The sequence below is a fragment of the Terrapene carolina genome, unplaced genomic scaffold, assembly GCF_002925995.2.
Source record: "Terrapene carolina triunguis isolate 2854851 unplaced genomic scaffold, T_m_triunguis-2.0 Scaffold21, whole genome shotgun sequence".
In the NCBI taxonomy this organism is placed as follows: domain Eukaryota; kingdom Metazoa; phylum Chordata; order Testudines; family Emydidae; genus Terrapene; species Terrapene triunguis.
The window spans coordinates 26,294,570-26,311,049 of NW_020664372.1; positions in this window are offsets into that span (position 1 = coordinate 26,294,570).

Consider the following 16,480-nt stretch of genomic DNA (forward strand, 5'->3'; position numbering starts at 1 on the left):
CATCTACTGTGGTGGTAGTTATTCTCAGATGGCAATTTTATCATCCTGATAGAAGTGGGGGTTAAAGACAAATTTCAAGGAAGTCAGGGTATTGGCACAGATTTTTTCTCTTAGATTTTCATATCTGTTAGGCTTATCAGCTGCTTTTACAACCTTGCAAAATGGTTTTAACTTATAAAACAACCAGTAACTGTGGTTACATTTTACTTTAAGTTATGGGCATTCCTACTTGGCTGTAGCCATCTCCTATAGCTTTTTTTCAGTATTTAATCTTGCATCGTCTTCTCTTCTAGTCTCAAAATTGTATGCAATATCATCTGGAGTATCATACTTTCCTTGTGCTTATCCATTTCTCAAAGAGAGATGGGAATGTGAGCTAATGCTTTGAGATCCAATGGTCAAATATATTGGACTATACAATATTATCTTCTATTTAGTTAAAAATGCATGAACAATTTTAAATCATACAGATAATTTATTGGACTCCTGCACTTCCGTCAACCTTTCTACTGCCTCTTGGAGAGATGGATTAACTACATTGACAGAATAGTCCCTTGCGTCGATGTAGGAAGCATCTATGTTATGGCACTACAGTGGCACAGCTGCAGCACCATAGCTGTAGCAGCTGTAGTGTAGACATGCTCTAAGTTTCTGATAGCACCTGCAGTGTTGGTGCCTTCAAAGCACAAAAGACAGCATGGTCCCTGTCCCAAAGAGCTTACAACTGAAGAGAGAAACAGGCAAAGAGGACAGGAAGGAGTAAAGCATATAAGCAAAGAGGTGACGGTGATAATTGGCTACATGTTGGTAATGTTTAAAAAAACACAACGAAGTGGGTATTCACCCATGAAAGCTTATGCTCCAATACGTCTGTTAGTCTATAAGGTGCCACAGGACTCTTTGTTACTTTTTACAGATCCAGACTAACACGGCTACCCCTCTGATACTTGGCACCATGCAAGGCACTGCATTTAGCTGTATGGAGTGGAAATCCATCACATGCATCTGACGAAGTGGGTATTCACCCACGAAAGCTTATGCTCCAATACGTCTGTTAGTCTATAAGGTGTCACAGGACTCTTTGTTGTTTTTTCCCTGTGTAAAATAAATAGATTATTTCCACAAAGTTGCCTATAAAAAGCTGGTCAGTTTCTTGTAGGCATCACAGTAGAATGGAATCTTCAGGGTTTGAGTGTAGAAGGGCTTGTGGCTTTGTGAAGCAGATTAAAAACAATTCTTCCGTGCATATGGGCATGTGGCTGAAGGCAGAGAGGGGCTCATGGAAGAAGCAGACTAATAGAACATAGAGGCTGGCATCAATAGGAGGATGGGACAAGTTAAAAAGAGATGTGGGATTAAATGGGGAGGCACAGAGTTATGCAGAGCCTTGGCAGGAAGGACAAGAAACTTGAATTTGATGCGGTGTAGGAGGGGGAGCCAGTGGAAGGACTTAAAAGGTGGGGGTGTGCAACATAGATTGATGGGAAAGGAGCATGATCTTGGTGGGTGCATTTTTATGGTCTCGAACAGTACCACGTGGCTGCCATGGAGGCCAGAGAAGAAATTGAGAGGTGATGACAAAGGCACGGCAAAGAGTTTTAGCTAAAAAGAAAAGGACAGAGCCCAGAATTGTTTTGGAGGAGGAAGAAGCAGCAGGATTTGGAGATCACTTAGATGGAGATGTCAGAGAGAGAAAGAGAGAGAGAGAGAGAGAGAGAGGCTGAGGTGTGCAACTGGATAGTGGGAGACAAACCAGCAGTGGCAATGTAGATTTGTCAGCCATCAGTATAGAGTTGGTAGCTGAAGCTGTGTATGCAGATGAAGTCGCTTTGAAAAGAAGAGGAGAAGGTTAATGATGCAGCCCTGTGAGACATCCATGGACAGTGGGAGAGAGGAGGAAAGGGAGAGCCCATTGAAAGAGATGCTGAATGGGATATGCAGAAAGATAGGAGTAGAACCAGGAGAAGATGGAGTCATGGCGATCCAGGGTGGATAGGATATTGGGGAAGGCTTGATTGACAGTTTTGACAGTGTTTAGAGGTCAAGTAAAATGAAAAGGTCTGGCAATCAGACACCCCAAGGGGAGAATGGGATCTCATCCCCAAAGAATAAGCAATTGATTCATCTGGTTGTATACAATGCTATTGTGAATAAAAATATGCCAAGTAAGGTCTTTTATGAAAGCTTGTAATGTTCTGAACTTGATGGTCATGATGAGATATGTAAACAGAATGCTATGAATCTATATATTTATGTATATAGAATAGTATGCTAATGACTGGTTCTACCATTTCAAGTAGACCTCACAGCAGGATGGGGCTCCAGTCAAGCCAGTTATTTACACAAAACTAACTTCAAGTACCCATCCATTGGCCAGCTGGGAAAAGACCATGTTGGACCATTAGAGTTAATGGGAAAACCTTGAACCAACTTGAAACTGAAAAGAAAACCCTAGCCTTGGAAAACGAAGGGAGAAGGGATTTCTCCCCCTCCCCTCCATGAATCACCACAGTCTGAGAAATTAAAACAAAAAACTGCAAACCCTTAAAAAAGAAAGGGTTTAAAGTGAAAGACATCCAGACACTGAGGGACGCCTCTAAGTGGGAAGCTGTCTGTGAAACGCTGAATCCCCTCTGTGATGAGGGCATACTGGGAAACTGTTCAGAGGCAATAGGTAACTTGTATTAGAGAAAGGAATTTAGCTAATATAGAAGTGTAAAACCTGAAGATATGTCTTTATGGTTATTTTCTGGGTAACTTGTATGTGTTTGCTTTTCCTTACTATTGCATCTTTGAATCTGTGACTTTTCTATTAAATAAGCTTTTTTGTTTATTTTTATCGCAAGCAGGTCTCTGTTAGGCCAACTGTGTGCCAAAGTGAACTTATAATGGGGGAGGGGCAGGTTTCACGCCTTTAGGAGTGATGAACCAGAGGAGAAAGCTCCCTGGTAGTTAAGACCTTGAGGGGATGATTTGGGGAGACTTGGGCCAGAAGGGTTGTTGAGGTCACCCTGCTAGGAATCACTAGGCTTGTGGAAGCCTGAGTGAGGCCTTTATGCTTAGACGCTGGCTACTAGTGTCAGGGCTCTGAGCCATAGCAGCAAAGCAATAAGGTACCCAAAGTTACAGGGCAGGCAGTGACAGAACACCTTAGTGGTTTGAGTAATCCCTTAAACATCACAAAATGTATGCTTGTGTCCCTTGGCTCAAAAAGAAGCCAGAGTAGGCAGTACTGTATTGCTGGAAAGAGCTGATTCAGTAACAGAGGAACATAGTGTAAAAATCATATTAGTAAAAGTCCCTGGGAATTAAATTCTCTTGGGAACTCACCTAAATAGCCTGCCAAAGGCTCTCTGTGCATCAACAAGAACTGCCATAGATATGTTTAATCTATTTGCTTGGTGTATTCAATTAGATATTTTACGCATATTACCAGCAATAAATTGGCCTTACAGGAAACTAACCTGATCTCTGTGAATTAGTTTATCTGTGACCTGTTCTAAAGTACCGGATGGGATTTTTTGAAACACAACTAATTAATTTAAATAGGACAAAAGTTATCACCTAATATAAGGTTCCCACCTATGATCTATAGGGATTACAATTGTGAGTATGCATTTTATTGGGGCAGACTTTACTCCATTATATATTCCTCATGTAGAACACACTAATTGCTTCTGAAAAACTATAAAATATTCTATTCAGTACCCATCAACCCAGTAGCACGTTTCTATCTTGCTGCACTCATTTCCTCTGTGGTAATTGAGGCAATCGGTTTCTCATTATCCAACTGATCCAGCTTTGGCATTTTAATATTAGAAATTTCATAATTTCTAGTTTATCAGCTGCTAACTTTAATGTAAACATCTGTTTATAAAATATTTTAATAATCTCCCTATTAATTTGGATACAGTTGATATGTTATCATCAAGAGACACCCTAATCCTACGAATAAAATTAATGTCTTGTACTTTGAATTACTTTTATAATTAACTTTTTTTTAAGTACATAGAACTAATGTGAAATGCAACAAACATTTACATATAGAATAACAGACAGTAAAACAAGTTTATGGTAGAAAGTGACAATAACTATCTGACTGTGTATCATCTAAATAGAGACATTTAAATATAGCAACAAAGGTAACATTAATCATAACTGTGAATTGAAGCATAACATATTGCTTTAATTTTATTTATTTATTGAGCACCTAAAAATGCACTAGGCACCTTTCAGATAGAAAGACAAGTTGCACACAGCTTACAATATAATTTTAGACCTGAATTGACAAGTGGGAGTAACCAGACAGTGTGGGGGAACATACAGGGAGGGAGGATGCAAGTTACAGCAATGGTATTCTTAGTTTCCCAAATGTAGGCTCTTCTTGTCAAGTTGAGGGGATTATTTTGCCTCTTTCTTAGACTTAGTTCAGGAAACTTATAGTGTGAAATCTTTGTCCCATTGAAATCAACGGCGAAACTCCTGTTGATGTCAAAGGGGCCAGGATTTCACCTTCACAGTGTCCTGATTTTTTGCAAATTTAGGCCCGGATTAAGCACAGTGCTTAAACATGTGAATAGTCCCATTCACCTAAAACCACCATTGAAGTCAATGGGATTACTCGTGCTTAAATTTGAGCATGTGCTTCAGTGCCTTGGTGAAGCCGGGTCTCAGGTACTAAAAGTAAAGCTGTGACTTGAAACCATCTTGTAGCCCAGGGATCGGCAACCTTTGGCATGCGGCTCGCCAGGGGAAGCACCCTGGCAGGCCGGGCCGGTTTGTTTACCTGCCGCGTCCACAGGTTCAGCCGATCGCGGCTCCCACTGGCCGCGGTTCGCCACTCCAGGCCAATGGGAGCAGTGGGAAGCAGCGGCCAGCACATCCCTCGGCCCACACCGCTTCCCGCAGCCCCCATTGGTCTGGGATGGCGAACTGTGGCCAGTGGGAGCCGCGATCAGCCGAACCTGCGGACACGGCAGGTAAACAAATCGGCCCGGGCCACCAGGGTGCTTACCCTGGCGAGCCGCGTGCCAAAGGTTGCCGATCCCTGTTGTAGCCTTTTCTGATGAGTGCCCTTTCAGAATGCAGAATACCCACTGTCCAATGCCAGTCTGCTCATGTGAGCCAAAGATTTTCTTAAAGGTCAGATATTCAGCTGGTGTAAACTGTCATCTCCACTCTGAAGTAATTTGAGCTATGACAAATTATACCAGCTGAGAATCTGCTTTTTTCCCCCCTGCCTTTGAATTTAATACAGCGATTGTTTCTGCTACTGGTATAGGTCCAAATCATGATTCCAGTTTACATGGCAGCAAGTGGCGCATGAGAACTAGTATGCTGTATAAACCAGTGGGGAACGAATCAGGCCAGTTTATTCTGGGAAAGGCCAGTCTGGTGCATTAAAGAGGGGAAGGCAACTATAAAGCTGCTTCGAGCAGTGAACTCGTGTAAATGAGCTCCTTGATTCTCCCCCTCCCCCTTCTGCTGGTACCTCAAATGCAACAGTAACCCTATCAAGGGGGAGAGAAAGGGATTGTACTATGAACTGAGTTCACAGTCTCTTTACCTTCAACAAAAAAGCCCATTCCACTTGGGGGTGTGGAAAGGGAGATGTGAGGCGAGATGGGAAGGATTGCTGGCAGGGTCTCTCTTCTCTCCCCACCCCATCCCCTGTGTGTGTATATAAATTGTAACTTCATCCCAACAAGCCTTATTCACATCTCCTTGGCTAAGTACTATTTCAAAGCTGTCAACCAGCCTTTTCAGGGAATGTCCCCATTTTAGTTTCTTTCCAACAAAGGAGTCTATCTTCTTCTCCTGAAATATCGGGGAGGCACTGCTCATGTTTAGTGCCTCCTCCAATGCCATTCTTCTATGATTGGGTGTCTGAGATGGCAGTCAGACTCTTCCCCTGGGAAGGTTGAGGCTTATTTGGCCCCTTTGGAGGAACCTTCATTCCTGCAAGATGCATATTTGCCTCTAGAGCTGCAAAGCTCCAGTGGGCTCCATGTTGCAGACCCTGTTATACTGAGGGCTGAGAGCACAGTGTTGCCAGCTATCATGGTGGTTGGTATTTTTATTCAAGTCCAGCTGTTGGAATCAAGAGATTGCATGAGAAGCTCAATGTCATTAAAATAATAAAAAAACTTTCTAGAGCCCTTGGTTGAGATAATCTTGAAAACGTGAAGCAAGTTGCATGTTGAAGGCTCAAAGGCCAGAAGGCCTATAAAAAGAACAAAAAACATATTATTTTAGAAGATCTCACAATTTTTAAGCCAATCTCATAATTTTTGGGGCCTACATCATGACTTTTGAATGCTTTTCGTTGTCAGTCCTGGGACCATAATTTGCAAAGTCTCTTGCTCATATGTGGTTCTGTACAAAATGTATCAATTAAAGGTTATTTCCACAGTAGTTTTCCCCTATCTATTAAAGAACAAAACAAATTAAGAGTTAAATTAGGCTTCATAGGTTGTGTATTAATAAACCAATTCCTGTATAATATCTCATTAGTATCGGTGGCACAGTGGCAGCATTTAGATTGTGAAAATATTAGCAAATAAGGCAATGTGCGCTAGACTGAGAAATACAACATTGTAATTAAAAGTGACCTAACAGCAACTTAGAGGAAACTTGAATGGGCTAAAGAGGTAAATATATATTTAACCACTTGGTATGAACAACAATCTTAACACTGAGCTCACTGTCTATTTGAATTTGTCAGAACTGCTAGGAGAGAATTGGTTTTAGGGACTTCTAAATGTGGCTTTCAGTGACGGGGCAGCTCTAGCTTTTTTGCTGCCCCAAGCACGGCAGGCAGGCTGCCTTTGGCGGCATGCCTGTGGGAGGTCCCCGGTCCCGCGGATTTGGCGGCATGCCTGACTGCCGCCCTTGCAGGGACCAGCAGGGTGCCCCCCGTGGCTTGCCGCCCAAGGCACGTGCTTGGAGCGCTGGTGCCTGGAGCCGCTGCTGTTCAGTGAACATGTGCAAAATGCTCCACATGGGCAGACCATGGAGCCTGCATGGGACTTTGTTGATGTGGCAGTTCAATCCCGTTATGCTGGGGAAAATAACTTCTGGAACTGCCTTGATCATTTAGTTTTGGACAGCGCCAAGCATATTGTCAGTGTTTAACCAGCAATGATCTATTAAAGCAAACAAGCTAAATTAATTATAACACTGCTAGCTGACTTATGTATCCTGAAAATCTAATATTTTTAACAACGTTTATAGCAATAGACACCTAGGGCCTGTTTCTCATTTACAATGAGGTCTCTTTGCATCATTCTGACAGCACAAAGTTGCCTTAAAGTAGGTATAAATTACACTTTTACCCACTTTAGGGCCCTTTTAAACTGCTAAGGTCTGTGTGCAAGTGTGAATTAATTTCTATTCTATACAGGTCCACCAGACTTAGACAGGTATCACCATAGTATCCAAGTGTCTTCTAGTAATGCATTAAATGATATGACTAACATTTGTCACATATGGCTCATCAGGGGAAAAAGTGTCTGTGCAGTGTGGTATTTTGTGTATAAATTATATGACAATGTGTTTATATCAGCAAAAGCAAAGTAGAAAAAAATGAATCTTGCACTTGGAAGGCGGTGAGATCTGAGGTGGTTCTTGGCTCCTCTGGGAGTTTGCCCTTGCAGTAGACAGTTCTATTTTTCCTGAGGAGTGGAATTGTTGACCATGATCTTTCTGCTGAAGCCTAGAACAATAGAATCAGAGAACCATGGCGTTAGAAGGGCCTACAAGGATCATGTAGTCTAACCTCCTGTCAAGATGCAGGATTCCTTGTGTCTAACCATCCAAGACAGATGCTCTTTTTGAAAGCCTCCAGTGAAGGAGGTTCCACAGCTTCCCCAGGCAGTTTGTTCCATTGTCCTACTGTTCTTACAGTTAGGAAGTTTTTCCTGAGATTTAATCTAAATCTGCTATGCTGTAGTTTGAGCTCATTGACTCTTATCCTGCCTTCTGTGGTGAGAGAGAACAATTTTTCTCCATCTTTTTCGTGCCAGCATTTCAAATATTTGAAGACCACTATCATGTCTCCCCTTAATCTCCTCTTTTCCAAACTAAATATACCCAGTTCCTTCAGCCTTTGCTCCTATGGCTGGCAGTCCATCCCTTTGATCATCTTTGTTGATCACCTCTGGATCCTTTCCAGTTTCTCTATATCCTTTCTATACAACAGTGACCAAAATTGGACACAGTACTCCAGCAGAGGTTTACCCAGTGCCAAGTGGAGAGGGACTATTACCTCCTGTGATTTGCATGCTATGGCTCTGTTAATGCAACCCAAAATTGCATTTGTTTTTGTTTTTGCAACAACATCACATTGTTGACTCATGTTGAGGTTGTGATCCACGACAACTCCCAGATCCTTCTCAGCAGTGTTGCTGACAAGCCATTCTGTATTTGTGCATTTGGTTTTTCTTCCCTAAGTGTAGCACCTTACATTTGTCTTTGTTGAATTTCATTTTTTTGTTTATAGCCCAGTTCTCCAATTTCTCAAGATCCCTTCAAGCAATCTTTTAGATATCCTGGGACCAGCCCAGTGAGCACCTTTAAGATAAGGACCAAGAACTTGAACCAGACTGGATATTTTATTGGAAGCCAGTGTAGAGAGCTGAGGACAGGTTTGATATTCCTATGAATCATGTCCCTAGTTTTAATTTGCCTGGGGGTCAGGAAGGGTCTAAACAGCTCCATTTCTTATCACATACCCATGATCTTTCTAGAAAGCTTTGGCAACCCCTCTCGTTCTGCATGAGACCCTAGTACAGGAGCTTCCTTCCTGTGATTCTCTTGCCTTTTAGCCTCTGTGATGAGCCTTGGGTATCTCCACATGCAGCAAACTCTTGCTTTCCTTCTATCTCTATCATCTCTCTTCTTTCCTTATTTCTGTCAATGTTTTCTCTCCTTTGTATTTATTCTCTCCTCCCCTATTCTCATCTCACTTTTTAAAAGGATGCACTTTTTCCTTTTTTCCACCAGACTGTAGAAATGTCCTTTCCATTGTATTTTAATTTTTGTGGGTGAATTTACTCTTCATGAAAGAGGGCAGATGGACAGCTGATAGGGTGGAGTTCTCTGTTTATTCATGTGTAAGCAGGGTCTGAATAAACTCTCCCTTGACAGCTAGCTGGGAGGGGGAGAGACTTCAGGAGCAAGCTGTATTTACATGAACACACCTACTCTGCTTAGATAACCATCTCAAAGTGATCAACTTTTGCTGGTGTTGGGTTACAAATCACTTTAGTACTGAACACAGGGGTAGTGAAATGCTGTTACCAAAGTTGTTGTCTTTATTGTATGAATAAATGGGAGCAGAACTGTGCTTAACCTGTTCCAAATGAGAGGATCACCCTCAGATGAAAGGACCTTGGTAAGCCAGGGGCTCAAATGCCAGACCCCTGTGAAAGGAAAAAGGGTGGGGACAAGTGTCCTAGCCAGGAGGTGTGGACTCTCCCTAAGGGTCCCTGGTCTGGTTTAACCTGTTCCTCCCCATTATTCAAAGATAGAGCTAAATAGGCTTCATTAGAAGCCTTTTGTTACGTTAAGTACTAGTGCCGCTGATTAATTGCAGTTAACTCATGCGATGAACTCAAAAAATTTAATTGTGATAAAAAAATTAATTGTGATTAATCACAGTTTTAATTGCACTGTTAAACTATAGAATACCAATTGGAATTTGTTAAATATTTTGGATGTTTTTCTACATTTTCATATATATTGTATTCTGTGCTGTAATTGAAATCAGAGTGTATATTATTTTTGATCATAAATATTTGTACTGTAAAAATTATAAGCAAAAGAAATAGTATTTTTCAATTCACCTCATACAAGTACTATAGTGCAATATCTTTGTCGTGAAAGTACAACTTAAAATTTAGACTTTTTTTTGTTACATAACTGCATTCAAAAACAAAACAGTGTAAAACTTTAGAGCCTACACGTCCACTCAGTCCTACTTCTTGTTCAGCCAAACAAGTTTGTTTACATTTACAGGAGATAATGCTCCCCTTTTATTTACAATGTCACTAGAAAGTGAGAACAGGTATTTGCATGGCACTTCTGTAGCTGGCATTGGAAGGTATTTACGTGCCAGATATGCTAAACATTCATATGCCCCTTCATGATTCGGCCACCATTCCAGAGGACATGCTTCCATGCTGATGACACTTGTTAAAAAAATAATGTGTTAATTACTTAGTGACTGAACTCCTTGGGGGAGAATTGTATGTCTCCTGGTCTGTTTTACCCACATTCTGCCATATATTTCATATTATTGCAGTCTCGGATGATTACCTAGCACATGTTCATTTTAAGAACACTTTCACTGCAGATTTCACAAAACGGAAAGAAGGTACCAATGTGAGATTTCTAAAGATAGCTACAGCACTCGACCCAAGGTTTAAGAATCTGAAGTGCCTTCCAAAATACGAGAGGGACAAGGTGTTGAACATGCTTTCAGAAGTCTTAAAAGAGCAATACTCCGATGCAGACACTACAGAACTGGAACCACTGAAAAAGAAAATCAACCTTCTGCTTGTGGCATCTGACTCAGATAATGAAAATGAATGTGTCGGTCTGTACTGCTTTGGATTGTTATCGAGCATTATCAGCATGGACGCTTGTCCCCTGAAATGGTGGTTGAAGCATGAAGGGACATATGAATCTTTAGTGCATCTGGCACATAAATATCTTGCGACTTCAGCTACAACAGTGCCACGAGAATGCCTATTCTCATTTTCATGTAACATTGTAAACAAGAAGTGAGCAGCATTATCTCCTGAAAATGTAAACAAACTTGTTTGTCTGAGCGATTGGCTGAACAAGAAGTAGGACTGAGTGGACTTGCAGGATCTAAAATGTTACATTGTTTTATTTTTGATGGCAGTTTTTTTTGTACATAATTCTACATTTGTAAGTTCAACTTTCATGATAAAGAGATTGCACTATAGTACTTGTATTAGGTGAATTGAAAAATACTATTTCTTTTGTTTTTTTTACAGTGAAAATACTTGTAATAAAAATAAAGTGAGCACTGTACACTTTGTATTCTGTGTTGAAATTGAAATCAATATATTTGAAAATTTAGAAAACATCCAAAAATTATTTAAATAAATGGTATTCTATTATTGAACAGTGAGATTAATCGCAATTATTTTTTTTAATCATTTGCCAGCCCTTCTAAGTACTCAATGAGAGCTTAAAGCACTTGTAGTCGGGCAGTGTTTCTGCCCAGCCTGCTGAGAGCTAAAAATCACTAACAAACTGACCTACAGGGGTCACAGCAGAAAGGCAGATGGCAGCATGAGGTGATTGACGGGCAGCTGGTGAAAATGGCGAGCAGTCGGCTGGCGGGAGCGGCTGGTGAAAGTGGTGAGTAGTCGGCAGGGCGGCCAGGCGGCGAGGAGCAGCTGCTGGGGGGGGGGGCGGGTTGCCAGGGGGTGAGGAGCCATGGCTGGCAGGGCGGCCAGCCAGAGCAAGCACTCAGATGGCGGTGCAGGCCAGGTGTCTTCTTCTTCAGGTGGGAGGTGAACTCACACAAATGCACTTCTCCACCCTGGGTCCTCATTGACCAAGGACAACCACTGTGAATGGGGTATGGTGAGGAAGCAGAGAGGTGCACAGAAAAGGAACTTTTGGTTGTAGAACTCTGAGGCAGAAGGCACTGCCCAACACACTCTGGGGTGCATGTCCTGCTCACTGTTTTATGATTATGAATCCTGCTTGCAGCATTTTCCCTAATTAATGTCTGGTGACTTCCCTCCGTTCATTAAAAGTTTCCTTTCTACACTCAGACTCTGTGCTTGCGTGTGGGGAAGTATTGCCTCTCAGCGGCGCCCGGCATGTGCAGGGGCGGTGAGCTGTATGGGCCTGTGGTGCCTGGGCTCCAGCAAATTCAGGGCCCAGGTGGGTCTGGCTCCACCAATGTTCGGGGCCGGGTCCCTCCCCCCAGCCCTGCCTGCTGCCCCCGTGCATCCCTGTCTGCCCTAGGCAGCGGGTGGCTGCCCCCTGCAGCTCCTTGCTGTGCTCCCTCGCCAGCCGCTGCCACTGCTGGCTATAAGGGAGCGGTGCCAGGGGCAGGCTGAGGCAGCTGCTGTGCCTGCAGAGGGAGAAGGGGAGGAGGTGCATGGCAGCTTCCCCCCGGCAGGTGACTTTGAGTGTGTGTGGGGGCTTATCTTGGTTGGACCTCCCTGGGGGGACTTGGGCGAGTGTCATGCCGGGGAGGGGTCCTCCCTCCCCCGGAACTCGCTGCTGCCAGCGGGAAGAGGGCTGGGGGGGAGTCCCCCTCTCTGGCCCCCTGCCCCAGCCCCAGGGCAGCCTGCTTGCTGCACCCCAAACTCCTCATGCGCAGCCCCACACCCTGCACCAACCCCCTGTCCCAGCTCGGAGCCTGCACCCAGCACCCAAACTCCATCCTACAGCCCGCATCCAAACTTCCTCCCAGAGTCTGCACCCCAAACTCCCTCCCTGAGCCTTAGGCAGGCTTGTGTGTGTGGTGGTGGTGGTGGTGGTGGGGGGAGGGGAGGGGACTTGGACCTGTTCTAGGCACCACCAAAAATTATACAAACCTGCCACCCCTGGGTAGGTGTGTAATTTTCCAAGGTTACTGGGTGGGGGCTCAAGCCGGTTCTGTGTTATATTGTTGAAAAGGAACCCCTAGAATATTGAACCTGGCCCTGGTTGCTGCCAGCTCCACCTGGCAGAAGGGTTACATATGGAACCACAAAGCACAGTCAGTAGCAGAGCGGACCCTGCCCAAGCCCTCAGCTGAAGGCAATACCTGCAGTTCAGTCTCCATAGACATTCAATCCTTGGTCTATTTGTGAGATTGCCAACCAGGATACTTTAATGTTTTTCCAATGTTTCCAGAAAGAGAGGGGACTCTAACTCTGAAGTCCCCATGTAATCAGTGCTAGTGAATATAACTTGGAGACTGATAAGTTATATGACACTGATGCTGATAAGCTTTGTGACTTGAAATTATTCCCCGATGGGTGAAATGGCAACGTTATCTTATACGTGACACAAATTGATTATAACGTATTATCTCACTGCCATCGCTATAAAAATTCATCTGAATTGCTGTCTATGACTTCTGGGTTGCTCCCCTTTCATTACAAAGCAGCTTATTTATTCTAATCATGTATTTCATTTTAGAAGAAATACAGATTCAGTATTGTGTTGTTACCCCCTCCCCCCCATTACTATATTTCATTATGGCTGCTGTAACACTATATCTCACCTGACCTGAGATATCCAATTGTCTCAATTAGATACAGCCTTCCATACACTTAAAGGTGTAATCCCAGGAACCTATCTTCATAAAACAGCAGCTAATTTAGCATTTGTGCATCTGATTAACCTTGTTTCTAATAACAATTGGTGGCCAGCTAATTTCTTTTATTTTTCCTGCAGTACATCAAATATAATAAGATGCACTGAACACTTACAATGTTATAGACAATTGATCTACTTCTGCTCTCACAGCAGGCCGGTTTTACTCCACTATAATCTCACTGGCCTCAGTCGAATTATTTTGAATCAGACTCCTAATCCTTGTTTAGAGCAGTTCATTCTGTCCTGTCTTTTCTCTTCCTTCTCTGATCTAGGTAGACCTAGGCAGATCTAGCAACATACTAGTAGTTAAGCTAGTCATTCCTGTAGCAAGCTCAAGATGTAACCGTGAGCATCATAGAAAGAATAACAAATAAAGATTGTTGTGAAATCCCTGGTTTACCTATTTGGTCAATGGTTGTCTCAGGCAGGATGTTTGCAGACGAATGACTCCTGTGTCCATTGCAGTAACTCTATTGAAAGTCAATGCCATGTCCTGTCTAATTTAGGAGTCCTGATACCTGTCTCTAGGGTGACCAGACAGCAAGTGTGAAAAATCGGGACAGGAGGTGGGGGGGGGGGAGTAATAGGAGCCTATATAAGAAAAAGACCCAAAAATCGGGACTGTCCCTATAAAATCGGGACATCTGGTCACCCTACCTGTCTCCCTTGGTTAGCGGTAGAGACTCTAGGCTAATCCCACAGAATTCACTGAGTGAATTTCTCAATTTAAAATAAACCTTGTTCCCCTTTTTCAGAGTTTTGCCAGAGGGTACCTCTAGGTCTGTTCACTACAATTTAGGAGCTACAGCTAACTTTCTTGCTCTCTTTCCTTTTTTTAGGGTCCAGATCTAGTTCAGGTAAAAATGTAGATACCAACACGGATCAAATTACAGCTTTTGATGCTGGTGGCTAAATGTCCAACCATCCTTAGTAGCTTTTCAACCAGACTCTCTTCCAGGGTGTCGATTCCAGCCTATTCAGCCAGGCTGGAGAGATACTTAATGTGTGGCTCTTTGGGGCCCCATATGTAGAATGAGTGAATAATCAATTTTTCAGTTCCAGGGCCAAACTGAAAAATAATTATATAAAAAAAAAGAACAAAACTGGTTAGTTTTGAACCAAAACTGATTCCCTTCCCCCCTCCCGCCCCGCTGAGACAAAAAAAGAAATCATTTTGTTCAGGTCAAAATGAAAAGTTTCAAATGTTGAACTGAAATGACATTTTGAATCAAAATGTTGATTCAAAACAAACTTTTCAGCACTTTTCATTTTGAAAATGTCATTTCAAACTGACATTTCTGCAATGGTTTGTTTTGATTTTTTTCAAAATAAACCATTTAAACACTTTTGGCTAAAACTATTCTCTGAATTTGACCCAAATTCATGAATCATTTTGTTGTCCTGAAAAATGTAATATATATATATATTTTTTACAAATTCACTATTCACTGAAAAGATTTTGTCCAGCACTCCCCACATGTGCCTATTGTGAAGTTTATTACTCCTGTCTTAATGTCAGGGATAAAGCGGGGAGGAAATAGCCAATTGACTCATTTACATGCTGAGGATTGCACTTGAGCTTCAGGTCTCCTCTGACTCACAACTAGTCTCCACCACACCTGACACGTCTTTACACTGCATTTTGAGGCATAAGGGAGAAGATGTATAAGGGGCTTGAGACTGACTGCTGCTCAGTGTGAAGGATTATGCCTAACTCTTCACTTTATTTGTGTGCGTGAGATGCTGCTGGACTGCAACAGCTTTGAGTTCCCTGCTGCACATTACAGCAGAAGGACTTGCAGAATCAATGCCAAAGTGAGTAGGCTGAGTACCACTGAACTAGAGGTTTCCTGGTTGCCAGGGCCAGCCATTTTCTAAAGTGGTTCCTACAGATAAAGCATTTACTTGTTCAAATAATAGCATGTCATGGCGAAATGCTGAAATGACTCAAGCCGTTGTTAACCACATAATTGACATCGTTTTATAACGTTCTGCCTTGTAACAAGAGGAAATGAGTTTCAGAGCCTGAGGGTATGTCTACACTACGAAATTAGGTCGAATTTATAGAAGCCGGTTTTATAGATATCGGTTTTATACAGTCGATTGTGTGTGTCCCCACATAAAATGCTCTAAGTGCATAAAGCTGGCGGACCGCATCCACAGTACCGAGGCTAGCGTCGACTTCCAGAGCATTGCACTGTGGGTAGCTATCCCACAGTTCCCGCAGTCTCTGCCGCCCATTGGAATTCTGGGTTGAGATCCCAATGCCTGATAATGCAAAACAGTGTCGCGGGGGGTTCTGGGTACATGCCGTCAGGCCCCTCCCGCTCCGTCAGAGCAACGGCAGACAATCGATTCACGCCTTTTTACCTGTGCAGACAACATACCACGGCAAGCATGGAGCCCGCTCAGCTCAGCTCAGCTCACTGTCACCATATGTCATCTGGGTGCTGGAGACGTGGTACTGCATTGCTACACAGCAGCAGCTAATTGCCTTTTGGCAGTAGATGGTGCAGTATGACTGGTAGCCTTCATCGGCTATCTGGGTGCTGGCAGACGTGGGGCTGGCTTGCTACACAGCAGCAGCTTTTGGCAGTAGATGGTGTATTACGACTGGTATCCATCGTCGTCGTACTCCAGTTCAATCAGAGGCACCTGGGCAGACATGCTTTTTCTCCTGGAGACTCAGTCCTGCCGGCAGTCCTATTGAACCGTCTTGACGATGATGGCTAGCAGTCGTAGTACAGTATCTTCTGCCAAGCACCCAGAAGATGCCGAGGGCTATCAGTCATGCTGCACTGTCTGCTGCCAGCTTAAGATGTATTCATTTGCTTCCCCCTCTCTCCGTGAAATCAATGGCCTGCTAAACCCAGGGTTTGGAGTTCAATCTTTGGGGGGGCCATTCTGTGTGACAGTTGTTTGTGTTTCTCCCTGATGCACAGCCACCTTTGTTGATTTTAATTCCCTGTACCTGTACACCATGTCGTCACTCGCCCCTCCCTCCCTCCCTCCATCAGATACTAGTTTCGCGCCTTTTTTCAGACCAGACGCCATAGCACTGGGATCATGGAGCCCGCTCAGATCACCACGGCAATTATGAGCACTATGAACACCACGCACA